The 27984-nt window shown below is 38.9% G+C and overlaps 1 protein-coding gene across 7 annotated transcripts in view; it reads right to left on the reverse strand.

The window, feature by feature from the left end:
• The window catches only part of ENOX1 (ecto-NOX disulfide-thiol exchanger 1), a 579844-nt gene that overhangs the window by 404500 nt on the left and 147360 nt on the right, over positions 1-27984 (reverse strand). For all 7 annotated transcript variants that reach the window (XM_058684407.1, XM_058684417.1, XM_058684361.1 and 4 more), the window contains exon 4: positions 11041-11173. The gene's annotated coding sequence lies outside the window, so the exon portion shown is untranslated. The remainder of the gene's footprint in view (positions 1-11040; positions 11174-27984) is intronic.

Below are 27984 nucleotides of genomic sequence, written 5' to 3' on the forward strand. Positions count from 1 at the left end.
GGTGAACTCTGTACAGATCCAATAGGCAGGTAAAAAAAGATTTACCTCAGAGGCACTTCCTTTTGAGGCAGTTGTCTCAAAAGGAGCTGTGGATGGAAGAAGAGCTCGGGTGATCCATCAGGAAGGTGGGTGGAGAGCAGATAGGTGGGGGACGTGGACCTCAGATGCCTCTGAGACACCCCACCCTCTTGGGGCTGGACCCACAGCTGGGGAAAAAGTAATGCTGCAGACAGGGGAGAGGAGCATTCCCAGGTCAGAATGGGACTTAGCGGACAGGATTTATGTTGCTATTGAGTGACTTGGAACACTGGGGCCCAAATGAGCAAAGGTCTGAGAAGAACGGAGTCTTACAGAGTAGTGCCCAGTAGGACATTATTTACAGTTTTCTCCTCTTCAGTTTCTCCTTGATTATCTGACTCTGATTCCCTTACTGAAACAACAACAACAACAACAACAGCAACAACAATAACAACTTACTCTCCCTCCTTTTCTTTTGCCCTCCGGTCACCAGAAAAAATATATATGTAACTGCAATAAATATTTTATTTCTTCCATGTATTAGACTTTTATGTTCATTGTTCTTCACACAGATTAATTGAACGTTAGAATTTTTCTTTCTTGAGAAGAGCTAACTGCTCTTTTTAACATGTATTATGGCCCTCAGTTAACATTCCTTTATAGGGTCATTGGGTCAATGGCAAGGGCAGGCTACACCTTTTTACCTTCATCAGAGGTATTTTCATAGGAAAATAAAGGCTAACATTAGCTTTCTTGTATAAAATAAAAACACAACTCTAGTGAAAATCAAATATATTTATAAAATATGCATATAAAATTTCACTTATTGAAGAGCTATCATCAAGGCAAAGATCTTTCCTTTTTTTTTAAATTTTTTATGTTTACTTATTTGAGAGAGAGACAGAGACAGACACAGAGCATGAGCAGGGGAGGAGCAGAGAAAGAGGGAGACACAGAATCCAAAGCAGGCTCCAGGCTCAGAGCTGTCAGCACAGAGCCTGATGCGGGGCTCGAACCCACAGACCTTGAGATCATGACTTACACTGAAGTTGGAAGCTCAACCAACGGAGCCACCCAGGCGCTCCAGCCAAGGTCTTTTCTTAAAACAATCAACTTCTGGAGCTACTTGCAAATTAGTGTCTGTTTTCTTCTTTACCGTAGCCTGAATGGATACCCAAGCCGTGAGACAGGAAAATAAAAGATTCCTATTGACAGTTTTAAGCTCCGTAGTCTCAGTCACCAGATACGCTCTTATTAATGGGCTCTATGAATTCTTTTTCAGGATGCGTGGAATTAATCAGTTCATCTGGAAAGGCAATTGGGGTATATACAACTTGGAAACACAGACTTCAGAAACACAGATGTTCTACTGAATCCTCACTTGCATACTCTAAGCTAAATTCAACCTCTGAGCTTTAAAAAGATTTTCTAAACTGTTAAGGACAAAAATAAATAAATAAAAATAAATGACATTATACATTCACATCTGGCTCTGTCACCAGTTAGGGCATGCTATCACAAACATTAAACATCTGGGCAGGGGAACAGGATCTATTTGGGAGCCCTTGGCTACCATGACAACTGAAGTGCATGGTCTCTCAAACCGTTCAGTCTCTGCTCATCTACTTTTTGACACGACTGCAGTCGCCTGGAGTAGGCACCATTGTAAAACACCAGTCAACATGGTAAGTACTATTTATGCGCAGAAGGTAAGCTCCTAGGGGATGCGTCTCCTGCTTCTGCACGACTTTAATACTAGGGATAAGACAAATCCCTTCTATTTGCGCAATGCGGTTAAAATAATTCGGATTTTATGGCTTTTATGCATGGAAGTCTTCTATTTCTGCATTAAAATATCGCTCCTAGTGAAAAAGTCTTAATGAAAATGGTGAAAATTTGCCACCACCCTTCTTTCTCCTATGAAGAAGGAAGACTTCCTTCTGGATGTTCAAAATTTTATCGGCATTTTAAATGGCATAGAATATGGACAATAATAATTATAGCTTCCATGTATTAATGCTTCCTGTACATTGAATGTATAATGCACCTTGGACACAGCAGTTTTCATTTATTCTTCAACACTACCTGTAAACTGGGGGTGCCTGGGTGGCTCAGTCAGTTAAGCATCCGGCTCTTGTTTTCGGCCTCATGGGTTTGTGAGTTCAAGCCCTGCAGCGGACTCCAAGCTGACCACAAAGCTTGCTTGGAATTCTGTCTCTCCCTCTTTCCCTCCCTCTCTCCCTGTCCTTTCCCCGCTTGCTTGGCTAGCTCTCACATGTTCACACGCACACTCTCTCTCTCTCTCTCTCAAAATAAATAAACTTAAAAAAAATATCTGTTAAACTTAGTGTTATTATTTAGACTTCACAGTTTTGGAAACCAGACTATAGGGAAAGGTACAACATTCAGTCAACAAATATTTACAGAGTATTATGTGGCAGGCTCTGTGTTATGCACTAGGAATATAATGGTATGAAGGCTTAGATCATATCCCTACCTTCAGGGGGCTTATCATCCATGGGCAAGACTTGGCCTTACCCAAAGGAAAACAAATAGCTAGGGAGGGACACAGGCAGAAACAGAATCTGAGTCTGACCTTGAAACAAAGCACAAAACCTCGGGTCTGACGGACTTCTGTACCAGGAGCGTTGGGAGTCCTCTTTGACTCACCTCTTCCCGTCACACGATACATCCCATCAGCCAGCAAATCATGTTGTTACTAGCACATAGTTAACTCCAGGATGTGACCGCATCTAACCACCCTGGTCTAAACCACAACCATCCCTCACCTGGGCTATTACACGAGCTCCTAAAGAATCTCCCAGTGTCTGGCCCTTATTCCATTTATTCTCGAGACAGCAGCTGCCTGGGTCTTGCTACACTGTGTAGTCATACCGCATCACCTTTCGAGTCGAGACCCACTCGGGTCTCAGGTGGCGTCAGAGAAAGAGCAAATCCTTACGGTGCGCCGCGGGCCTGACTCAGGGTGGGTCCCGATCACTTCATCTCCTGCCCCGTCACTAGCCCTGCTCACTCTTGTCCGGACGCATGGGCCTCAGTGCTTCCCCTTCCAACGTGGCCGGTTGCCTTCTCACTTCATGACCTCATTTCCCTCTGCCTGGAACCCGCTTTCCTAGGTATTCGCACGTTTGCTCCCTCACTTCCTCTGGCTCTGACCCAAGTGCTCCGATCTCCGCAAGGCTCCGTCTGATCACCATATTTATGATCGCAGCCCTCCCCTAACATTCCCTATTGTCCCTTCCCTGCTTTATTATCCTCTGAAGTACATAGCACATCTGGCACGTTACATAGTCTATTTGTTTATTCTGTATATTGGCTACCTCTCCCAGCTCTTCCTAGCTCCAGATAGTCTCAAATTAGACACTGATAATCAGGCCATCCTTCCCCCTGGGAGCCAAATGACTAGCATAGCGTTCTCTTCTTAAAAACACATGCCCCCCCCCCCAAAAAAAAACACTTCATGAAGCAGAGATTTTGTCTATTTTGCTCAGTGCTTTCTCCACATGACCTGTAGTGCTCGGCACGTTGCAGGAGCTAAAAATTTGTTGAAGGAATTAGTATTTTACTGTATCTCCTATACTCAAGCAGACTGAAAGAGCACCAAAACCCCAAAACACTATTTTCGGAACTGCTAAAAACACATTTGTGGGTGAAAAAAGCCTGGCCGTGTCCCTGAGCCTGCTTCACCCACTCCACCCGCACGGTTCATGAGCAGAAGATACGGGCATTGCCAGGGAACCTTCATCTCTGGAAAGACTTCCAACGGACAAAAGGCAAACGGTAAATTGCAAAAAAGCATGATGCAGCTGTTTTTCATTTTTATTGTAACTTGTTCAAACAAGTTGTTAAGCTGCAGGTGACATGGAGTGCTATGTATAAAATTGTAGGAAAAGGCGTGAGCCCCTTTAAAATACACTATTCAGAATGTGAAACTGTTTTGTTTGTTTAGGGTTCTAGGAGTAGTTCAATAGGAATTGGGATAGAAACCCCAAGCTGACAAGGAGCTATAGAAGAAAAATGCTTTTCTCTCTCTTACACCAAGGATAGCTCTGCGGTAAGTAAAAAACACTGCTATTAGAAAGGGAACACTGTGCTAACCCACTTAAAAGTGTTAGTAGGATCTTAGCTAGGTTTAAGTGTAAATACTTGAGTGTTGGTGAGCTTACTGAATGCCAGGGAGGCGGGCAGATTTCTGTTGTGACTATGGGACCGTTTGTAACAAGGATAATAAAGTCAAGGTACTGGACCATCTGTGCAAAGTTCCCCTCTTATAAAAAAAAAAAAACCACCTCTTTTTCCTTATCTTGGAGTTATCAATATATTCTAAATAACTAATCTGTAACTATATATAACTTATTAGTAAAATGTTCTTTATGATCTTCCTTACCAATATTGCTGGTAATAAGTTAATATATCCTCTGGTCACAGAGGGGACTAATGTGTGTATAGCGCTTTAAAATCCCTCAAACCCACCAAACATACTCTTTCATATGATCTGACCAATAATTCTGTAGGGAAGATCATAACTTTGTGCTTGCCACCAGCGAGAGCAAATGTGGTCACTGACATCCTAGTTCACCGACTCAAAAACCTACGGCTCTTGGGGCACCCGCAGGGCTCGGTTGGTTAAGCGTCTGACTCAGCTCAGTCACAATCTCACAGTTCACGAGTTTGAGCCCCACATTGGGCTCTCTCCTGTCAGTCCAGAGCTTGCTTCAAATCCTCTGTCCCTCTCTCTCTCTGCCTCTCCCCCACTCATTCTCTCTCTCTCTCTGCCCCCCCATAATAAACAAACAAACAAACAAACAAACAAACAAACAAAAAACCCTACTGCTCTTTCTACCATGTGATGTAGATTCTCATGAAGGATAATCTGGTCTCTTCAAGGATGCATGTTAGGCTTGGGTAGAAATTCAGGTAGAGGCGTCTTATAAAAGATCTGCAGTCCTCATCCCTAACTTTGATCTGGCTAAATCCCACCTTGAGCTTAGGGTACTGCATGGGTTTAAGGCCAGCAGCTTCTAAGTCACTGAGCTGAGAACCCTGTAGGCAAAGGCAAGACTAGGAGAGCCTCTACCTGGCACCTCTGATGCAGAAAGGTAGAGAATAACTCCTTCGTGCGACCCCACCATTACAATATCTTCCTCTGTTCAATGTTCCTGAAAAACTTCATAGAAACATATCCTTTTCATTACCAAAGACACTTCTATAACTGAGTCCTTAATTCAGTACATGAAAACATCATCTTATTTTGAGGGTTGAGAACGGGTAGGAGTATGGTTAGAACGATATGCCATTTCTGGTTGAGTACCCTGATAATAGGAATCCTGGATTTTAAATAATGCAATTTTTTTTCCTACAAAACTTAAATTATTTCCATTCTATTCAGTGTCACAAATATTTTACCTTCTATGTGAAAAACATTGTGCTAGGTGTCGAAGGATAGAAAGATGAAAAAGAGATTATTTCTTACCTCCAGGAATCATCAGTCTAATGAAAAGAATCGAAATCTTTCTAGAATACATTTTACTTGTATCTACCTTCTTTAAAAGGGCATACAGAACATTTCTTTGGTGACTTAGGGTCATCATTATGAACATCAGCTATTGTCCTGGGCCACATGACAGGCACAGTGGTAGTTAGAAAACAATGAGGCATAGAAACTAAGGGCTACTGATCACAGAAGTTAACCAAGAACTTGCCTTCTGCCTTCTTGAATTGGGTAGATGTACAGATGGATGGATGGACAGGTAGATGGATGGACAGAACAACAGACACATAGACAGAAATACCCCTGATGTCAATTGACTTTCTTATCTTTTCCTGTTTTTCCCATCTATGTATGAACTAAAGTCCTGCTGTTATGGCAAATGTGCTTTGGGCAAGTACAAAACTGCCTTTAGCAGCCACTGAGGCACAAGTGGCCTACAACCGAGCATCCGCAGAGTCTTCAAAACTGGCTCATTATTTCTTCTTGTCGGGCCTCTTCTCTGTCCCTACTGTCGGTTCCCCACCTCCCTTTATCCCTGGAATTTCCACAAGGTTTGCAACCACCCCTACTAATCTGCGCCCAGTACTCGGCTATGCAACACTCTCGGTTCTTCTCAACCTACAACGGGCACTGCGTGCCCAGCAGAGTGCTGTCACAGAGCGGGCACTCAGGAAATGCAAGCACCTAGTTCCCATTCACGGGCCAGTCTTTGATCTTTCACTGTGCCCAGTCTCTTTGTCTTTCATATGATCAGGTTGATACGTACAGATACTGCTCCTCTTAGGGCTCAGCACAGCACGTGGTCACAATCCCTCGCTGTGTATTTGTGCACATCTGTGAACAAAGTTTTCTTTTTTTCTTTAACCCTTGAGCAAGACACTCACTATGCTTGCAATAACTCATTTGTGGCTGAACAGTTTGACAGCCTAAAAGTGCCTTATTATTTTCATAAATTTCCTCCACCCAGTGGTTCTAATTTAATAAAAGAGTCACTTCTGCGTTATTTATATTTTTATAAATAGTTTGCATTTCCATTATAATGAATACACACTGGGTTTTAGTTATGTTAGTGTGGCTGTGCAATTCACTTTCTAGAAGCAGCATCACCACCCTTCCAATGCTGCTGCTTCTCATCTAATGATGACAAACCTCTAGAGGACATGAAAGCCTAAGGTTCACATCTAAAAGGCAAAGCAGGGGCGCCTGGGTGGCTTGGTCGGTTGGGCGTCCGACTTCGGCTCAGGTCATGATCTCACGGTCCGTGAGTTCGAGCCCCGCGTCGGGCTCTGTGCTGACAGCTCAGAGCCTGGAGCCTGCTTCAGATTCTGTGTCTCCCTCTCTCTCTGACCCTCCCCCATTCATGCTCTGTCTCTCTCTGTCTCAAAAATAAATAAACATTAAAAAAAATAAAAAATAAAAATAAAAGGCAAAGCAATCACAAAGCATGATTATTTCCACCCGTATAACTCTATACTTGCATCTGAAAAAAAAAAAAAAAGCTCTTATTTATAACATAAACCACATCATGGAATCCTTTTATTTTCATCTCTTTGCAGGCTCTCATTAAAGCTAACACACATAATAGCATTAAAAAGTGATAGCTATTGATTATGGATTAATGTAAGGTGCATTGACACAAATACTAAAAATGACCATTACAAACACAGAAAAACATTACTCCATGATACTCTTAGGGACTTCATTTCTGTAAGATTTTTTCCTATCTCCTGTTCATCCAGGGTAGAGCCAGAAAAATTAGAGTCTCTGGCTCAAACATATCTTTACTAATAGGATTGTTTTCTCAGGAATTAACTTTCTATGATGCCCCTAGTTTTGAAATTTTACACCCTCTGATAAGTATATGAAAATCCCAGCATTTCACTTTGACCCACTTCAAATTTACATGGCAGAGCTCCAAATGCTGAGAACTGCATAGTGCCCATTCTTAGCACATGATATCAACCATCTGCCCTGGCCATCAGGACAGAGTCCAGATATTTCTCCCATGTGATATTATAAAGGCAATGTGCTCTTGACATTTATGTAATTTTTTTGGGTGAAATTTGTAGGTGATAAATGGATTCTAACTTTCTCAAACTGGGACCTACCTCACATGCATGTGAGTACTTTTCTTGTGCTGTATATCAACTGTATGCGTGTGTGTGTGTGTGTGTGTGTGTGTGTGTGTGGTGAGCAATTTAACAGAGACTGAATCATGTGAGTGCCCCCAGAAAAGCTAAAGATTCAGTAACCATTCAAACTGTTATTTTTTAAGTTTTTACCAAACATTTATTAAGTGGAACTGGAGGAATGTTATTTTGTATTAACAAAAGTGTGTATCTATTTATGGTGAGTTAACAGAGTTATTAGTTCATGTACGTGAATGAACATATCACTTTCACATGCTTCAACCTCTTTCATTTCACAACTACTTGGTATCTCATTACTGGACAGAATTAGTTACTTATACTCCCCTGGGAAGTGATAACTTACACAGATACAGTTACAAAGTTAAAAAATGGATTTCAAAGTTCTTTTGTTTGTTTACTTTCACATTGTCTTTTTTTTTTTTTTTGTCAAAACATTTTCCAGTTTTCTGTGGTCCTTTTTTCTGTTCAGTTTTCTTTTATGATTTACCAAACAAAATTCTCAGAAATAGAGATTCAAAATAAATGTACAGTATTGTGACTGTAATTAATAATACTGTAATATATATTTGGAAGTAGCTAAGAGAGTATTTCTTAACAGTTTTCACCACAAGAAAAAAAGTTTGTAACATGTATGGTAATGGATGATAACCAGACTTATTATGGTAATTGTTTTCCAATATATATATACACATATCAAATCATTAAGTTGTATTCCTGAAACTCATGTAATGTTGTATGTCAATCATATGTCAATAAAATAAATAAATTTTCAAAAAACCCACTCATTTCCAGTAAACAGACCTATATAAACTACCAATCGGTTTAAGAATTTCAAGTATGAACTGCCAAATTCAAGCGATTCTAAATCAGGGTAGTGGTGTGGCTTGCCGTAACACTATGCAAAATATTCAATAGAGAAATTCCTCAGTGCCAAGAATTTTTTTGTTATTGTTAGGAAAATATTCATCAGGGATAGTTCAACAATGGCAACAATTCTTATTGGTATCTCGTGCCCACCCCTGTGAGGGAGCTGGAACAAATGTCGTATTATCAATCGCCTAAGTGTTACATGTGGAAACCTGAGTTAGCAGGTGCCATATTTGCCATTGATACTAAGGATACTCCACTGGCATACGGTGGTGCCCGGGGAAGCTGCCATTCCTTAACCCAGCTCTGTCCACCCAGACATGCACGTGCATCCACCAATCCATCAGCGAGGCATCAAGAATTACCACACTTAAGAAGAGTAGTCCTTCAGTCTAAGTGTTTAAATGCACGATGCTAAACGTACACTGAAGGATTTGAAGCAAGGAACTTGCAACTATGACTCGGTCACACATCTGGTTCAGCCCTGTCCGGATGTCGGAATGCATCAGTCATTTTGGATTTATTCATAATGAAAGAAATCAAGTCACAACCCATGTGGTCTCAAAGGTCTACTTAGATGATGATGAAGACCTATGATACTCCCTGAAGTATGGCAGACTTTCCAAGCTTATTAAGAATATACGTTTCTGACATTTTAAATATCTTAAGTCAGTGATTTTAGCCCCTCGGGCAAAACAGTGTTGCAGCATGTAATTCAGGTTATTTCCACAGAGCCAGTTCAATCTCAAATCATCATTTCTAATGCATGCTTAGCAATGCTACTTGTGTGAAGTCACTTTGCACAGCAGTGCCAGCAACCACACAATGTGACTTCACCAATTTCTTTGTACAGTGCACAAAACAAGTAAACCTCTCAGCAGTTGGGAGCTTTGGCCAGAGGCCTGGGCTTGCCCCTGGGGGGTACCTCGTTCTTCTTCATGAATTCCAGCACAGTCATCTTGCTTCTCAGCCTCACGCACTGGCCTCATAAACAGATTCCCTAAATGATCCCCAAGATTCTGATGTCACATTCGGAGGGGACGCTTGCTTTTCTTTTTTGCCAATTCTGCCATTTTTTAAGTCATTCCTATCCAGTCAATCACTGTCAAGAGCCATCAATGAATGTTAATGCTCTGTTATTAAAGAATTCTTGGTAACTTGTTTCATAGGGAGAGTTGGCCAAGGGTGACCATGGGAAGGCAAGACAAACAAAACCCATTTCAACTACTCCAAGTTGATTTCTGTGAAACACAGAGAATCAACTGATGTCCCATGCAGGCTCATTTTGTGTAAAGTGGTGTGTATTACAGCCAGAAGGGCAAATGAAGTAACTCTCACAGTGAGCAAACCAGTTAACAGTAGCAGAAAATGTTAGTGGTGCCTGGGTGGCTCAGTTGGTTGAGCATCCGACATCAGCTCAGGTCATGATCTCGTGGTTCAAAAGTTCAAGCCCCGCCTCAGGCTCTGTGCTGACAGCTCAGAGCCTGGAGCCTGCTTCAGATTCTGTGTCTCCCTTTCTGCCCCTTCCCTGCTCTCTCTCTCCCCCACTCTCTTTCTCTCAAAAACAAATAAACATTAACATTTTTTTTAAAAAAAGCAGTAGTAGAAAATGTTGGAAGTGAAAATACAGATGTAACCCAATGGATTACACTCATACTCTTGTAAGTTACTAGTATGAGAGTATGAGAGTATTATATTTAAGGCATATCGCCCCACACCTGTTAGGAGGGCCATTATAAAACTAAACAAACAGAAGATAGTGAGTGTTACTATAAATGATTGTAAAATGGTGCATCTTCTGAAAAAAACATGATGGAGGTTCCTCAGAAGATTAAAAATACAACTACCATTTGAGACCAAACAATTCCATTTCTCGGTACGCATCCAGAACAACTGAAATCAGGATCTCAGAGAGACATCTGCACACCCGTATTCACAGCAGCATTACTCACAATAGCCAAAAGGTAAAAACAACTATACTTCTAGCCACAGATGAATGAACAGAGAAAATGTGGTGTATCCATTCAAGGGAATGTTACCAAGCCATAAAAAAGGAAATCCTGAATCACGCTACGACATGGATAAAACCCGAGGACATAATGCTGAGTGAAATGAACCACTCACAGAAAGACAAATACTCCATGATTCCACTTATATGAGGTATCTACAGTAGTCCAACTCGAAGAAACTTTTGGTGTTTTATATATATACAACCAATATATATATATATACATAAACAATAGTCAAAAATACATGGATCAGCTCTCTCCTAGGGATGCACAAATATCAAAAGCAGGAGCAACAGGGCACCTTATGCTTTTCTTAGTTTACTCTGAGGGTAACAAGCCCTATCTCTATGATCACTGGAGTAGTGTTCACCGGAAAGCAGCCTGTTCAGAGCCCTATGCCCCCGCACTGCCCCACCGAGCATTTGCACTTAGCTTCACAGCACAGCGAGTGCAATGTCAAAATCACTACGGAAAGACTCTTTACCTTGGTGCGAGGAACCTGGGAAACACTGGACACGGTCAGCTCCTGAGGACAGTTCCCAGAAGGGGCCACAGGTCACAGGTGGGGCGGGCTGCCGGCTGGAACGGCTGTCGCTACCCACAGCATGCCCTAAACCCTGAAACGGAAGAAACCACGTGCGTGTGACCAGGGTGGAACAATTCTGAGTCGTCTCTTTTTGTAGGTTCTTAAATTCCTGCAGGAACATCGCACTTACTGCTTCACCCGTGCTTCTGAAGGCAGGCTGGAAATGGAAGCTGTCTGCCTGTCTCATGTACTCATAAACACTTCCTCAAAGCAGTGTGGTTTCTTCCTCGGCACCTGTGCTCTTTCTGGCTCTTACTCCTCCACTCGCTCACTGTCCTCGGTTGTGTCACTTGCTTCAAGCAATCCAGGTCCTACATTTAGATTCATGGCTACGTATCCATCAGCTGTACCTAAGAACCACTAGACTGGCACATTCCCCTGCACCTTATATGTGGAGGGCAGCTTCTGAGGAGGGGATGCTGGGGACAGGATAGCAGGTGTGGAGCCTCGCTCTGCATTTGTCAAGTATGGTCTGCAGAACAGCAATGGAGCCATCACATGCAGCGTGCTAAACAAGCAGGTTGCTAGACTCTACTCCAGAACTACTGAATCAGAGCCTGCATTTAACAAGATCCCTGCATGAACTGAATGTCGAATGGACGTTACAGTTTGAGAAGCTCTGGTGTAAAATCTGAATATATCTGGAGCCAGATTTTAGAATTCAGGGAGGGGGTATCGTTTCCGTAAGTGCAAGGCTACTTCTAGAATAAGGAAATAAATACTATTAATCAAATATTTATTTGTGGGATGCATTACTTACTTTCTTTGAAATAAGAGGAATAAATAAATCCAATTATTTTACGGATAGGGCCTTAAAGCATCATCAATAAGTTTAATAACCTTCCACAATGAGACTTAAATACACACTCTTTTTCTTTGTATTTTAATGAATCTTTTCATAAGGCATAGTTAAATCGTATTAGTAACAAATAGACGTGTTATCATAATTTAATAATACTGAGAAATAATTCCCCCCAAAAGGGAAACAGGGCATAAACAGGTGAATTTTATATGAAGTCAAAGGAATCTAAGTGCTAGAACCCTCCATTTCCACATGCCCTTACAGGGACCAGCAACTAACATGCTATTAAAGTCTTTGTTCTTTTTCTTAAAGGCAGACTCAAAAACTATATAACTTTGAACCTCCATAAAACCCGGAACCATCCCTGGCCTAATTAATTATGAAAACCATTTTTAACTTTGGAATACACCACTTTTTAGTTTCTTTCAATATACTAGAAAATACCTCAAATTATATCACAATCATATAGTCTACAAATGAAAATAACTATTGAAAGAGGACCTGGAAATAATTCTGCTCATAGGTAAGAGAAGTTCTTTATGATAAAAAGATTCATATCTTTCAAAGTTATCATGTAACACCATTAAACTAAACAAATACATGGTTTATTCATATTTCTCTTCCGCTCTTCTTTTTCTCCCAAATTAACTAAAAAACCTGAATATTGCTGGGGGAAGGGGAATAACTAAAAGAAATACACAAAAATACTTTCTGGGCATTTTTGTTTACTTCCGCTTTATTATTTTCTTCAAGTATTACAAAGTCATATCTACCTGTGCTTGCTTGCGTGTTTTAGAAAATACAAAAGGTAAAACAAAAAAGTTTTAAAAAATACACAGAAAAAATGAGATAAATTCTAACAGTTTAGTGTCTCCAACTATTTAGATATAGATATTTTTAATGTGATTGAGTGTGTATATTTGTGTGTATTTGTGTTTACATGAGTTGAAGAGATCTGAAAATTGCTATTTCATCCACCAAACTCCTCATATAGTTTTCCAGAGAAAGAAAAACAGCCTTGCCTTTTATATTTGGCTACAATGTATTTCTTATGTATCATTATCAGTTAAATGATCTCTCAATGTTGGGAACTTTGTTTCTGATGTTTCATTTTTATAAGTAAAGCTATTGTGGAAATGGCTATAGATGTTTCCTCTTACATTTTTCTCATTCCATCCTTAGGATAAATACCTTTAACAGAAATTGTTAAATACTATTTTGAAACATATTACCAGTTTGCTTTCTGAAAAGTTTTATCATTTACAGCAACATCAAAAGACTTCATTAAGAAAAAAAGTGTCTGCCATTATGAAAGTCAAAAAATGTGTTTTTGTCTTTAAAACTGCTTTATTAAAGTAAAATATGGGGGCGCCTGGGTGGCTCTGTTAGCTAATAAGCATCCAACTGTTGATTTCAGTGCCAGTTGTGATCTCACGGTGAGTGAGTTCAAGCCCCACATCAGGCTCTGTGCTGATGGTGCAGAGCCTGCTTGGGATTCTCTCTCTCCTTCTCTCTCTCTCTCTCTCTCTCTCTCTCTCTCTCTCTCTCTCGCTCTCTCAAAAATAAACTTTAAAAAATAAAGCAAAATATGCATACAGAATAGTGTACAACTTAATGAGCTATCACAAAGCAAACACACCCTTGTACTCCCAACCAAGGTATGGAATATTAGCGGCATGAAAGCCGCCTCATGTCCCTGCCAGTCATTACTCTACCCTTTCTCTTGAAAAGAAACCACCATCCTGACATTTAACACCATGAATTGGTTTTGTAAATTGCTTCTTTAGCTCAATATTAGATGCACAAAATTTATCCGTGCTGCTCATTTTATCTACAGTTCACTCACTTTTGTTGGTGGGTAATAATTATGCAAATATACCACAATTTGCCATTCTCTTGTTGAGACGCACTATATCATTTAATGTAGTTTACATATTTGGGCGCTGCTGTTTTGGTCATACAAAAAAGTAAACTTTTAAGTAAACTTACATGTATTTAACATACATATTAAACCCATCAATCTTTTTCTTTTGTTATTACATTATTGGTGCTCTCCTTTAAAAATCTTTTCCTTGGGGTGCCTGGGTGGCTCAGTGGGTTGAGCCTCCAACTTTGGCTCAGGTCATGATTTTGTGGTGCATGGGTTCGAGCCCCATGCTGGGCTCTGTGCTGACAGCTCAGAGCCTGGATCCTGCTTCAAGTTCTGTGTCTCCCTCTTTCTCTCTGCCCCTCATCCACTCATGCTCTCTCTCTCTCTCAAGAATGAATAAACATTAAAAATTTTTTTTAAACTTTTCCTACCACAGGATTATGAAATGTTTACCTACATTTTCCTCTAATACTTTTTTCATTGTTTGTATCTTCACTTCACTTGGAATTTACTTGGATGTAAAGAGTTAAGTAGTTGTATGTCTGTTCATCTTCCCTCAATGGGTAGGCAATTTTCCCAAGAGCTTTTATGAAATAACCCATCTTTTCCCCCTGCTGTCATAAAATGCTTCCTTTATTATATACTAAATTCCCAAATATATACTTGAGTCTCTTTCTGGATGTTCTCTTATGTTTTTAAAACATGCTAATATATTCTTCAATTGGTCATGTAAGTACAAAGTATAAAATTCAAGAGGAAAAACAGCGTATAAAGATAGTAAATAAGGCTTCTTTCACACCTGCCCACCAGACACATAGCTACTCTTCTCAAGTTCGACCATGGCTTTGAGTCATTTGTCTACCATTCCAAAAGTAATCTGTGCCTATAAAAAAAGTAAATATACACTCCTGGGTATATTAACATGTCTTTAAAATAGCATAGCAAAGCACAGTTCTAGAGTTTGCATTTTCATATAAATCAATTCATCCGTGCTATCTCATCCTTTGTAATATCTGCATTATATGAATTTATTTAAAACCTATACCTCCTGATGAACTAAAACACTGTGTGTCAGTCATCTTTTGCTATTATTGGTAAACCTGAAATGAGTATCTATGGGTAAATCTCAGAAGTACAATTCAGGATTGAAGTATATGTGTATTTTTTAAACTACACACTTTGCAGGGTGCCTGGGTGTCTCTGTTGGTTAAGCATCTGACTCTTGATTTCAGCTCAGGTCATGATCTCATGGTTTGTGAGATCTCATGGTTTGTCCCTTGTTGGGTTCTGCAATGACAGCACAGAGGCTGCTTGTGATTCTCTACCTCTCTCTCTCTCTCTGCCCCTCCCCTGCTCTCTTTCTCAAAATAAAATAAATAAATAAACATTAAAAAAACTATTTATTTTGAAATAATTACAGATATATGCTGTTGTAAGAAATAACACAGATATACCCTGTGTCACTCACCTAGTTTCCCCCAAGTGGTACCATTTTACAAAACTACAGTACATTATTACAACCAAGATATTGACTCTGATACAGCTGACATACCGAATATTTCCACCGCAAGAATCCTTCATGTTGCCCTTGTGTAGCCATACCCACTTATCTCTTTCCCCTATCCCCTTCTTAACCCCTGGGGACCACCAGTCTATTCTCCATTCCTATAATCTTGTCATTTAAAGAATGTTACATAAATGGAATCATGCAGGATGTAACTTGTTGGGATTGGCATTTTTCACTCAGCATAATGCTCTGGGGATTCATCAAAGTTGTTGCCTGTATCAACAGTTCATTTCTTTTTATTGCTGAGTACTATTCCATGGTATGGATGTATTATAGTTTGTTTAACTATACACTGAAGGACATTTGGGCTGCTTCCAAATTTTTGGCTATTAAAGATAAACATGCTATAAACATTTATGTACAGGTTTTTGTGATCATAAATCTTCATTTTTCTGGGATAAACGGCCAGTAATTCAATTCACGGTTTGAACGGCAGTTGCAGGCTTCGTTGTTTAAGAAATTGCCAGATTGTTTTCCCAAAGTGGCTGTGCCATTTTACATTCCTACCAGCAATGTGTAAGTGGTTCAGTTTCCCTGCATCTTTGCCAGCATTCGATGTTGCCACTAGTTTTTATTTTAGCTATTCTGATAGGTTTATAGTAAGATGCCATCGAGATTCTAATTTGCATTTCCAAAATGACTAATGATGTCCACATCTTTTCACATACTTATTGACCATCTACGTATAGTCTTTGGTAAAATGTCTCTTTATGTATTTTTCCCATTTTCTAATTGGATTATTTTTTTATTATTGATTTCTTAGAGTTCTTTATATATTCTATGGTACTAGACTTTTCTAAGTGGTTTGCAAATATTTCCCCGGTCTGTAGCTTCTATTTTCATCTCTCAACACTCTTTCAAGGTAAAAAAAAAAAAAAAAAAAAAAAAAAAAAAAAGCCAATAATTAAGTCCATTTGATTGATCTTTCTATGAATCATGTTTTTGTTGCCAAGTCTAAGAACTCTTTGTCTATTCCTAAATCCTCCAAATTTTCTGTTTTATTCTAACACTTTTATAGTTTGAAGTCCATGACCCATTTTGAGTTAATTCTTACATAATGCATGAGACTGAAATTGAGGTCCATCTTTTCCCTATAAAGGTCCAATTGCTCCAGCACGATTTGTTAAAAGGGCATCTGTCTCCATTGAAACGCATTTGAACCTCTGTCAAAAGTCAGTTGTGCACATTTGTGTGGATCTTCATCTGGGTTCTCTGTCCTCTTCCACCAATCTATCTATCCCTCCACCAATACTACAGTCTTGATTATAGTGGCCATAAGAATTGGGTAGACTGATTCCTCCCATTTTGCTTTCTTCCAAATTCATTTTTTTATTTTTATTTTTAATATTTTAGTTTAGTTAATAAACAGTGCAATATTGGTTTCAGAAGTAGAGTTCACTGATTCATCACTTGCACACAACACCTAGTACTCATCACAAGTGCTCCCCTTAACTCCCATCACCCATCTAGCCCATCTCCCACCCACCTCCCTCTATGTACCCTCAGTTTTCAAAATTCTTCAACTATTCTAATCCTTTGCCTTTCCGTATAAAAATTAGAATAATATTATCAATATCCACATATATCTTCCTTGGGATTTGGATAGGAATTACTATCAAAACTTTCATGTATCTCCTTCGGGAGAATAGACATCTTCCACTCCATGAACATGACATGTCTTTCCCTTTATTTAGACCTTTTGTTCTTTCATGTGTACTGTGCAGTTTTCAGCATACAAATCTTGTACATGTTTTGTTAGATTTATAACTAATTATTTCTTTTTTGAGCAATTATCATATTTTAAAATATCTGTGTTAATATGTTCTGATATTTTTATATTGAGCTTATATTCTGTGACCTTGCGGAACTTGACTTATTAGTTCTGGGATTTATTTTATTTTTTAACAAACTCTTCGATATTTTCTATGTACACAATCATACCACCTACAAATAAAGACATTTATATTCTTTCCTTCCTTCCCAGTATCAGTGCCTTTTCCCCCTTTTCTTGCCTTACACTGTTACATAAGAGTGCTAAAAGCAGATATTCTTGCCTTGCTCCCAACCTTAAAAAGAAAGCATTAAATCCTTCACCTTTAACTATGATATCTACAGCATTTTTTGAAGATTACCATATATCAAGTTGAATCAATCTCTCCTAGTCCTGATTTTTTTATGAAAGTTTCTTGTGAATAGGTGTTGAATTTTGTCAAATGCTTTTTCTGTATCAATTGATATGGTCATGGGTCTCCTCTTCTCTAACCTGTTCATACAGTGGATCACATAGGTTGATTTTCAAATACTGAACCAGCCTTTCATCCATGGAACACATTCCCCTCGGTCATGCTTTATAGTTCTTTTTATATATTGATGAAATTTATTTGCTACTAACTTGTTAAGTATTTTTGCATCTCTTTAAGAGATATTGGTATGTCTTTTTCTTTTTTGTATTGTTTTTGTCTGCTTTTAGTATTAGGGTAATACTAACTTGATGTAATGAATTGAGAAGACTTTCCTTCTATTTTCTGGAAAAGACTGTGCAGGATTGGTATTAATTATTTTTTAAGTGCGTAATAGAAATCTCCAAGAAACCAACTGGACCTGGATATTTCACTTGGGGAAGATTTTAAATCATGAATCCCATTTCCTTAATAGTTACAGGGATATTCAAATTATCTACAATGTATTGGGTGAGTTGTAATAGTCTGTGCTTTTCAAGGAATTGATTTATTCCATCTAAGTTGTCAAATTCATGTGGGTAAAATTGTTCATATTACCTTTATTCCTTTTCGATGTCTGCAGGATCTGCAGTGATACCTGCTGTTTGATTCTGGATATTGGTAATTGGCGTTTTTCTCTTTTCTCAGTCTTGCTAGAGGTTTGTCAATTTTATTGATCTTTTCGAAGAACCAGTTCTTCGTTCCACTGATTTTCTCTGTTCTTCTGTCTTCAATTTAATTGACATCTGATTTTATTTTTGTTATTTTCTTTCTTCTGTTTGCTTTGGGCTTACTTTGCTCTTCTTTTTCTAGGCTCTTGAGGTGGGAACTTAGATTATTGGTTTAAGACATTTCCTCATTTTTAATAATATGAAATTAGTCCCATACATTTCCCTCTCACAACTGCCTTGGCTACTGCCCACAAATTTTGTTATGTTGTATTTTCAAGTTCATTTAGTTCAATGCATTTTTTTTAATTTCCCTTGACATTTCTTCTTCGACTCATGGATTATTTAGAAACGTGTTTAATTTCAAAGCATTGGATCATATTATCTTTGTATTATTGACTTCTAGTTTTATTTTATTGGTTGGAGTCAGAGAATATACTCTATAGGGTATCAAATCTATTAAAATTTTAAGATTGTTTTATGATGCAGTATGTGGTCTTTCTTGGTATACGTTCATGGGCCTGTGAAAAGAATGTATATTTTGTGCTGCTTAGTGGAATGTTTTATGAATGTTAATTAGATCCTGTTGGTTGATGGTGCTATGAATTACTCCATATCCTCACTAATTTTATGTGTAATTGTCTTGTGAGTTGTGGAGAAAGGGGTGTTGAAGTGTTCACCTATAATTATGGATTTGTCCATTTCTACCTTCAGTCCTATCAGTTTTTACTTCACATATTTTGTAGGACTGTTGTTGGGTGTTTTACATTTAGGATTGCCATGTTTTCTTGGCGGATTGATCCTTTTATCTGTATTGATCCTTTTATCCGTATATAATGTCCAGCTCTGTCTCTGGCAATTTCTTTGTCTGTATTATCTAATGATATAATCTTGAATTCCTTTGATTAAAGTTTGCATAATATATATGTAATCGTATGATTTTATTTTTTTTAAGATTTTATTTTTAAGCAATCTCTACACCCAATATGGGGCTTGAACTCATAACCCTGAGCTCAAGAGTCACATGCTCCACCAACTGAGCCAGCCAGGTGATCCTATAATTGTAGGATTTTATATATGTTCCTATACTTGTTACTTTCAACGTGCCTATATTGTCATATTTGAAATGAGTTCCTTATAGAGAGCATATAGTTGGTTCGTGTTTTTTGTAATCCACCCTGACAATTTATGTCTCTCATTTGATGTTTTTAGATTATCTGCATTAATGTAGTTATCGATGGGTTAAGGCTTAAGTCTGCCATCTTATTTTTTATTTTCTGTTTATTTCTATTTTTCATTTGTTTTTTCTTGTGTTTCAAGTGGATTAGATGACATTGTAGAATTCCATTTTGATGTATCGAGTGTTTTGGAATGTATCTCTTTATTTTTTAAAAAGTTGTTAATGTTTATTTTTGAGGGGGGGGGTGCACAAGCCAGGGAGGGGCAGAGAGAGAGGAGGACACAGAATCCAAGGCAGGCTCCGGGCTCTGAGCTGTCAGCACAGAGCTGTGGGGCTCAAACTCTCGAGCTGTGAGATCACGACCTGAGCCAAACTCAGATGCTTAACCGACTGAGCCACCCAGGTGCCCCGAAATATATCTCTTTAGTATAATTTTTCAGTGGCTGCTCTGGGTGTTACATATATACATAATTTGTCTATTGGTGGCATCTTTTTACCAGTTCAAGTATAGGAAACTTACCTACCTTTTATGTCCCTTTTCCTTCTCTATTTAAAATATAGTTGTATTAAATATTTCTTCTACGTTTCTTTAGAACCTCCATCAAACCACGTTATAATTTTCATTTCAACCACCTACTATAATTTAGAAACCTCACAAGAAGGAAAGTCTAATGTATTTACCCATACTTTTGCTTACCATGTTTTCTTGCCTTGATTTCCTAAAGTCCCCCCCCCCCCCCGGCTTTTTTTGTTTTTGTTTTGTTTCCCTTCTGCTCAGAGAACGTTCTCAAGCTACTTTGCTGGGGGAAGGTCTGCTAATATCTGGTATATGTGCTGCTGAAGCGAGCACAGGTCTGCTAATGTCTGGATCTTATTTAAACCTTCTATTTTAAGTGGCCTTCTCTGACACTGATCTCAGAGGGGAAAGGAGGATAATACCTCAGTATTGCTCCATTGACACTCAAATGGGAGTTTCTCATTACTGCTGGTTACAGTTATGGGTTCTGTCTCTGAATAAGGTCTCCTAAGACACTGAGCTGGGGTTAGTAGCTTCATTACCACTGGGCAACGGTGAGTCTCTGCAAGGTCTCTTCTGTCACAATCCAAGCAGGAAGACGGAGGGATGCCTAACTTTTTTTCCAGGTGGAGATGGAAGTCTAGATTCCCCAAGTGATCGCCACTGACACTGCAATGGGAAAAAGGAGCAACTTATTACTGGCCAGTGGGGCTGAAAGTCCTGGCTCCTTTTTTGGTTTCTGACTGCACTTCATTAGGAGTATTGTTATAGCCTGTAGTGGATAAAAGTCTAGGTTCCCCACTCTGCTTTTCCTGGCATGGGTGGTGGTGGGGCTAGTTTGTTTTGTTTTGTTTTGTTTTGTTTTGTTTTGTTTTTCTATAATGTTTGGTGGAGTAAAGAGGTTACTGAGTAAAAGTGTTCTATTTTACTGGCTATTCCTTTCCTATCTTTCTGGATAAAAAGAGTAGACTTCCTTGGGATTTGTTTTTTTGTTTGTAGCCATTGGCATCCCGTGTTGCTGGCCTCTTAATTACTCAGTCTTGGATACATGAAGCCAGAAGAAAATTTAGAGAACTCCCCACTGGATCATTCCTCTGGTCCTGATGTCCTCAACCAGTCTTTCTTCTTGTCTCCACCTTTCAGAACCTTGTGTTTATTCTATGTATAACGTCCATGGTTTTCAGTTGAACTTAATGAGAGGAACAGGAGAAAGTACTTCTACTCCAATACCCAGAAGTCTACATTTGTAGTTTAGATTATCATTGGTGATTATCTAATTGCCTTCTATAGATGTACCGATTTACATTTCCATAGAGTTAGTCTTGTTTTCTGCTATTGGTCTTCATGGTAGAAATTGCTCCGTCATCTATCTGTCTTTGCCCTCGTATCTAATTTGTCCAGGTTATAGGGGTTTCACGCCTGCCATTTTAGAGTCAACTTTAGCATTTCTGGTAGGAAATTCTTCTTTATGGGTGGAAAGGACGTAGGGACTGCCATTCAGAAGTAAGCTTTCCACAGATGTTCTCCTTCTTTCATTTGCCTGCCTCCTACTCAGCACCGTTCACCTGATTTGAAGACTGTTAGTGAACCTTTTCTAAGCCTATTCCACCTACAGAAAAAAAGAAAACACCGCACAGAGTCGTGAGGAGGGAAATTTTATTCCAATTTCTCGTATCTCATTTTCATTTATTTGAAATCAGGCTATATTTGACAAAACTTCCTTGATGCTTGTGGTATTTTATTGGGATAATTCTTTTGTCTCTCCATTCTCTCCCACCCTCTATGTATGCTTCTCATTGTCCGTTTTTATCAGCATTTTAAGAGTATGTGTATGCAAACTGCTGTCTTTCAGAGATGCCGCAGGTGTATACCTTTTATAAATACCTTATTTTCAGAGGCAGAAGGTACCAGTAAGAAAACTAGGGATGGACAACGGCAGTTTTGTTGGAGGAGTATCCAGTGTCACTCGTTTAGCCCTTACACTTGATTATACCACCTCTTTGTTTTCCAGACTTTTGTGTCTTGTAAGTCCTTAAACGCTACTTTCAACACTAGTATGAACAGTATATTCCAAGATGAAGAAGGCGGCAATACCGTGTGGAAGGCTTATCACTTAAAACAGGAATACAATTAAAACACCTTCACTCAGTTAAAGCTCATTGCCATTAATACATTGTCCGCCAAATGCATTTTGCTTGTTGTTTTTTTTTTTTAACTCAAAAGCTGAAGCTCCTGTTTTTCTCTACAAAGAAACACACAAACACAAAATAAAAAGATTAACTCTTTATGTACCTCAATGTAGTATACGAAGGTAGGTGTGTGTGTACATACACAAACTTCTGATAAAACATTTGCTCACGGTAAAGTATTTTGAGCAGAAAAAAGAAATGCATAAAAATGTAACGCCACATAATACTATTTAGCTATGACTGTTAACTTTTCTTTGGAATATTCCACTCTAGTTTCTTCCTATGCACTTTTTTCTTCTTTTTATAAAATGGGCTCGCTCATACTATAAATACCATGTGAACCCTGCTTTATTCACTTAACATAATAATGTGTTTTCCCATTTGGTTAAATGGTCTTTAAAAACATGAGTCTTTAATGGCTGTAGTAATATTCTACCTTCATGACGGTATCATAATTTATTTAAACATTCTTCTATGTGAGGGTAAGCTTCTACATTTTTGCTGTTTTTAATAATGCTGCAAGGTATATTATTTTACATAAATCTTTGATTTATTTTCTTTTCTTAGGATAGACTGCTAGAATTTGGATTATTGGACTGTGGCTGCTGCAGCACAAACTTCCCTCCTAGAGCAGGAAACACTGCTGTGGGTCAAGAACAAGCCGTTCGCTCCTGGCCACAGCACTGAGAAGAGATTGCAAATTCTGCATCCTTATAGCAAGACACTGTTGGGGTTCCCTTTCAAGTACTTATTTCCTGTGCAGCAGTGTGACCAGGCAAGCCTGGGGCTCCTCCTGCTTGCAAAAAGATTTGCCTGCTCTGCTCCTTAGGAAAGCTGCTAGGAACCAGGGAAACTGAGTCATAAATGTGTGCTTTCTCGTGTTTGCAGTCCTGCCTCTTTCCACCACTGGAGTAAAAAAATAAGGATCAGATGAGAGTGTGAATGAAAGGTGCGACATTTTCTGCCGGAAGTCCTATCTACTAATTTATTTCAGGAGAAAGGAAAGAGTTCCCATGCTATAAGGAAATAGCATCTCTAAAACAAAATTGGGAACACAGTAACTATACATAAGTAGGCTTTTATTATTTACTTTCTTTTTTGAGGGGGAGGGGAGATAAAATTTAGAAACTCTATAGTTTCACCACACTATGTGACTATACTGGTGCATCTCTGATCACGTTGTGCTTTCAGTGAGGCACTTTCGAAGCTGCTTTCTTTTCCTTAATAAATCGTGTGAGTTATTTAATTGTAAAAATGTGGTTTGTCATACGCTACTTTACAACATTTCATTCTTTAAGAATGTTCTCTATTGCTGCCAACACAAATACCACTATCTTTACACAAAAGGAACTCTCATCTGTCAACTAACTTTGAAACACCCAATTTCCACCAGTTGTTTGCTCTTCTTGGAGCAGCCCTAGCAGGGAACGATTTACATTTTATTTATTCATGCTCTTTGCTCATTTTTTCTATTGAGGAGTTAGGGGTTGTTTTTTTTTTTTTTCTTATAGATTTGAGAAATACCTTTAAATATTGATGATATTAACCCTACGTCTGTCATATTTGTTCCAAACATTTTTCCCACTTTTCAGGGCCATTTGATTTTGTGCCTGGTGCATTTCTTCCCCCCACCCCCCCCCCTTTTTTTTAACCGTTCATTTAACCGATGTTTAAACATTTAACCGATGTTTAAATTTAGTATGTTAATGTATCTCTTACTTTAGCATTTTTTTTATTTCTTATAGTTAGTATACATTCCCGAATCCAAAGTCACATGTATATTAAGGTATATTTTATTCTTCTAGTTTTATTGTGATTTTACTATTTTATTATGATTTTAAACAATAAGATATTTTTGAGAAATCGTTTGATTCATCATTGATTTAGCTGCCATTTTCATCATATACTAAATTATTTCATATATAGGGTATTTTACAGACCTTCTAGGGTGCCACTGTACTGTTTGTGGATTCTTAGACTGTTTCCTGCAAGAGAATTGAGTACCCTGAATATCCTGTCCTTTGGTGCAGAGGACAGATTTTTTCCCCTCAAAATTTTAACTAGTTCACCCATTTATTCTTCTAAATGAATTTTAGGATCAATAATTCAAGTTTCAAAAGAAAATTTGCTTATATTTTAAACATAAGATTTAAATATTGTGATTATTCAAGATGTTTATACTGGTATACACATAAAAAGGCATTCGAGTTTACTACTAGCCATAGCCTAACGAGTAGATACAGATTTTGAAGTCTGATGATGTCCAGTGCTAGTGTAAATATGGGAAAAATGAGCATTTTCATAGACCATCAATGAAAAAGGAAATTGGTAGCTTTTTAGAGGAAATTTGTGTCTATCAAAACGCAATATGTGCATACTCCTCGATCCAACAATTCCCCTTCTAGGAACTTGTCCCATAGACAGTCTTACACATGTGCACACAAATATACAAGGCAGGTCATTGTGCTATCGCTTGCAATAATCCCCTAATGGAATCCACATAAAAGTCCAGTTACAATAGGTGAATGGTAAAGGCAACTATGGGGTAAGCATACAATGGAATGTTGCATAGCTATTAAAAAGAACAAAGTATACCTATATGTAATGATATGGAACAAAATCTCTGAGATATATTATTAAATAAAAAAATAAGTTTCAGAGCAATATGACCAACATAAAGCTACTTATATTTTAAAATCTCTGTCTTTGTGTGTGTAGGTAGATAGGTAGTATGTATATGTATAAAGAGTATTTAGTCAGACAGACACTAAAAGAGCAATCATATTTACTTCTAGGGAGGTAGGTGAGGCTAGGGAGTAAAAGGGATTATAATTTTTTTTAATGTTTATTTATTTATTTTGAGAGAGGGATGGAGAGTACTGGTGCACGCGAGCGGGGAAGGGGCAGACAGAATTCCAGGCAGGCTCTGCACTGCCAGCCCTCGATCTCACAACCATGAGATCATGACCTGAGCTGAAATCAGGAGTCCAACACTTGAACCAACTGAGCTGCCAAGGCTCCCCAAGAGATTATAATTTTTAACCTAAGTATTTCTATATTATTTTAGGTATCTATTGCATGCTTATGTTCATGTACAACTTGTGTATTTTACAGAAAAAAATTTTAAAGTAACACATATTCATTATTAATATTACCTTCTCCTTTTATTAATATCACCTAACCTTTTGGGTAGTCTTTGTGTTTGTTCACTCTTGGACTGGGAGAAAGTTAACCCTACTTGGACTTGGCCAACAGATAAATACATGTAACTCCAGGCTGGTGATGCCCCTTGGGTGGTACTTTCTGAACCCTTTATGGTTCCTCTGCTCTGGTACAAGTTGGTCTGGACACCTTGGGTATTTAATTAGCATTCATTGCAGACTACCCTAAGTAACTGAGGTGAGATTTTTTTCACCTTATCATTGCATAGTTCTCTACCCCAAAGCCCCATCAAACAAATAATACCCAAAAAGCCACAATCCAGGCACTCAATGCTAGATGAGCTCTTTCTGCCCTCACCTACATAGTCTTGACAGTGTGTTAGAGCAGGGAGGGGACTTTACCACCGGGGATGGATTTTACTGTTTCCCTACAGCACCACCGCTAAACAAGGAAGTGTAGTCTACGAAGATAGGAAAAAATTCATGTAGACGAGAAGATGTGTTTCGGTTGTTTTGTACATGTCAGAAAGCCATGACCTACAGGAGACAGTTGCTCGGGCTTTCTTACTGGTACAGAAACCCAATACTGGCCAATGGTTTTTATTCTCAATGCAGCTCCCTCAGCCTTATAATCAGTGGAAATTCCTCTAGGAAACCTGCAAAAGGCTATCAGTCTTTTTTTCCACTGGTATTTTGTTTTTATCTTTTTCTGTGTCACTATGGGTACTTAAATGGAAAGTTGATGGGGGCGCCTGGGTGGCTCAGCTGGTTAAACGTCCGACTTCAGCTCAGGTCATGATCTTGTGGTCCATGAGTTCGAGCCCCATGTCGGGCTCTGTGCTGACAGCTCAGAGCCTGGAGCCTGCTTCAGATTCTGTGTCTCCCTCCCTCTCTGCCCCTCCCCCACTTGCGTTCTCGTTGTCTGTCTCTCAAAAATAAACATTAAAAAATTAAAAAGTAAATAAATAAATGGAAAGTTGGGAGAGGCTACTTCAGGGCCTATCAGCCAGATGATACTATAAAATTGTTATTTTGTAAATAAAAGTAAAGCCCAAAACACAGCATAACAACCCTAGAGGACAAAAGAGGCCATACATACAAAAGGTGTATGTATACAAACACAAGCACAAGAGCACTTTTCTGCACTAGGGTGAGTGTATCTGCCACTTACTAATCAAGCTTGGTGGCTCTCTGGGGTATTAATTCTTGCAAGGACCAAATACACATTTATTGCCTGTGGGTACGGAAGAACAGGGGAAGGATTGTGGTAGCTGCTCTCAAGATCAGAAGCAAGGGGAGAAAAAGGAATGAGTGGAAGAATTAAGGGGCACGAAGAGGCTGAAATCTGAGTGGAAACAAAGGTAGACAGAGGGGCATAAATAGGGGATTAATACCTGCAAAGTGGTGAAAAGGACAGACTCCAAGAGGGGGTTCAAGAGAAAAAAAAAACCTCTATAAATTATCCGTAGGAAATGGAATCTCTCCTGGAAAAGACATTCAGCTTAATTTTTTCCGGACTTAAAACTGGAATTTAGTGCCACCAGAAAATAGTAGGTAAGCATGAAAGCTGAGGCAATTTATCACAGTTATCATTTCCACCGATAAGCATTTCTTTGTTTGAACAAATGGCCACTATAAAAAAAACAAAGTCGCAATTGAATTAACAACCTGGCTTACAGTGATGTCCCCAGTAAGAAAAAAACATAGGAAAAACTATAATATAAAAAGATGGAATATATGTTTTGTTTTGTTTTGGTCTTTTGACAGAGATAAATGTGCCAGAAGGGTATCTTCCACTTTTTACTTTAAATGTAGAAATACATGTTCTGTTCATATACTTCCTAAAATTTCTACGTGTGAGAAGTGGGTGTTTAAAATTATCCAGTATCAGTGAAATCTGATATATCTCAGGATTTTGTTTGATCTTGTCAGCTACTCAGAGCAAGATAAGGCAGCAAAGGAGGGAACTTTGCACTAGACTTGCAGTGGGAACCAGTGTGTGTGTGCGTGTGTGCGTGTGTGTGTGCGCGTGCTGCCGTAGGCAAAGCCTACTGTTCACTCTGACCTCCATTCGGGGCAAAAAGGAAACTAGGGGGTTCAGGACCCAGGACAGTGGGTAGTCCTTGGAAGCCCCCCGGCAATGGTCAGCAGACATTTATCTGTCGATGGGGACGCTGAAAGGCACTGTCACTGATCTGCACTGTGGGCTAGCATAGCCCCAGCACAGCCACCAGGGGAGCCGGTGGAGTTAAGTAGGGGTTCATTCTTACGAAGGGGACCAAATGATTGACTAAGAAGAGAGTTCTGACCCGGAACACATGCAAGCTGCCTGAAATTTAGGAAGTCAGGTACAGATGGTTTGCTGTTACCAAGAGGCATCAGAAGGGTTAATATCTAATGAGCTGACACTGAATCCTGGGAACCGGGAACCATACCCAGGGTCATGCAAGTCAGAGTGACACAGAGCAAGCACTATAAAAGTTTCTTTTGTTAATAGTAGCATAACATCACATCCCATTTCAAATGATAGAATCTTCTCAAAGGAGAAATTTTGCATTTAAAGTCTGTGACTGACAACTGCTTCGTGGAATTGTGGAAAGAAGACTACGGAAGAGCAGACAGGCCAGTGGCTCAGGCTACCAGGCTGCTGCAGTCCGTCCAGGCCCCAG

Source organism: Neofelis nebulosa, chromosome 1, assembly GCF_028018385.1.
Source record: "Neofelis nebulosa isolate mNeoNeb1 chromosome 1, mNeoNeb1.pri, whole genome shotgun sequence".
Lineage (NCBI taxonomy): Eukaryota > Metazoa > Chordata > Mammalia > Carnivora > Felidae > Neofelis > Neofelis nebulosa.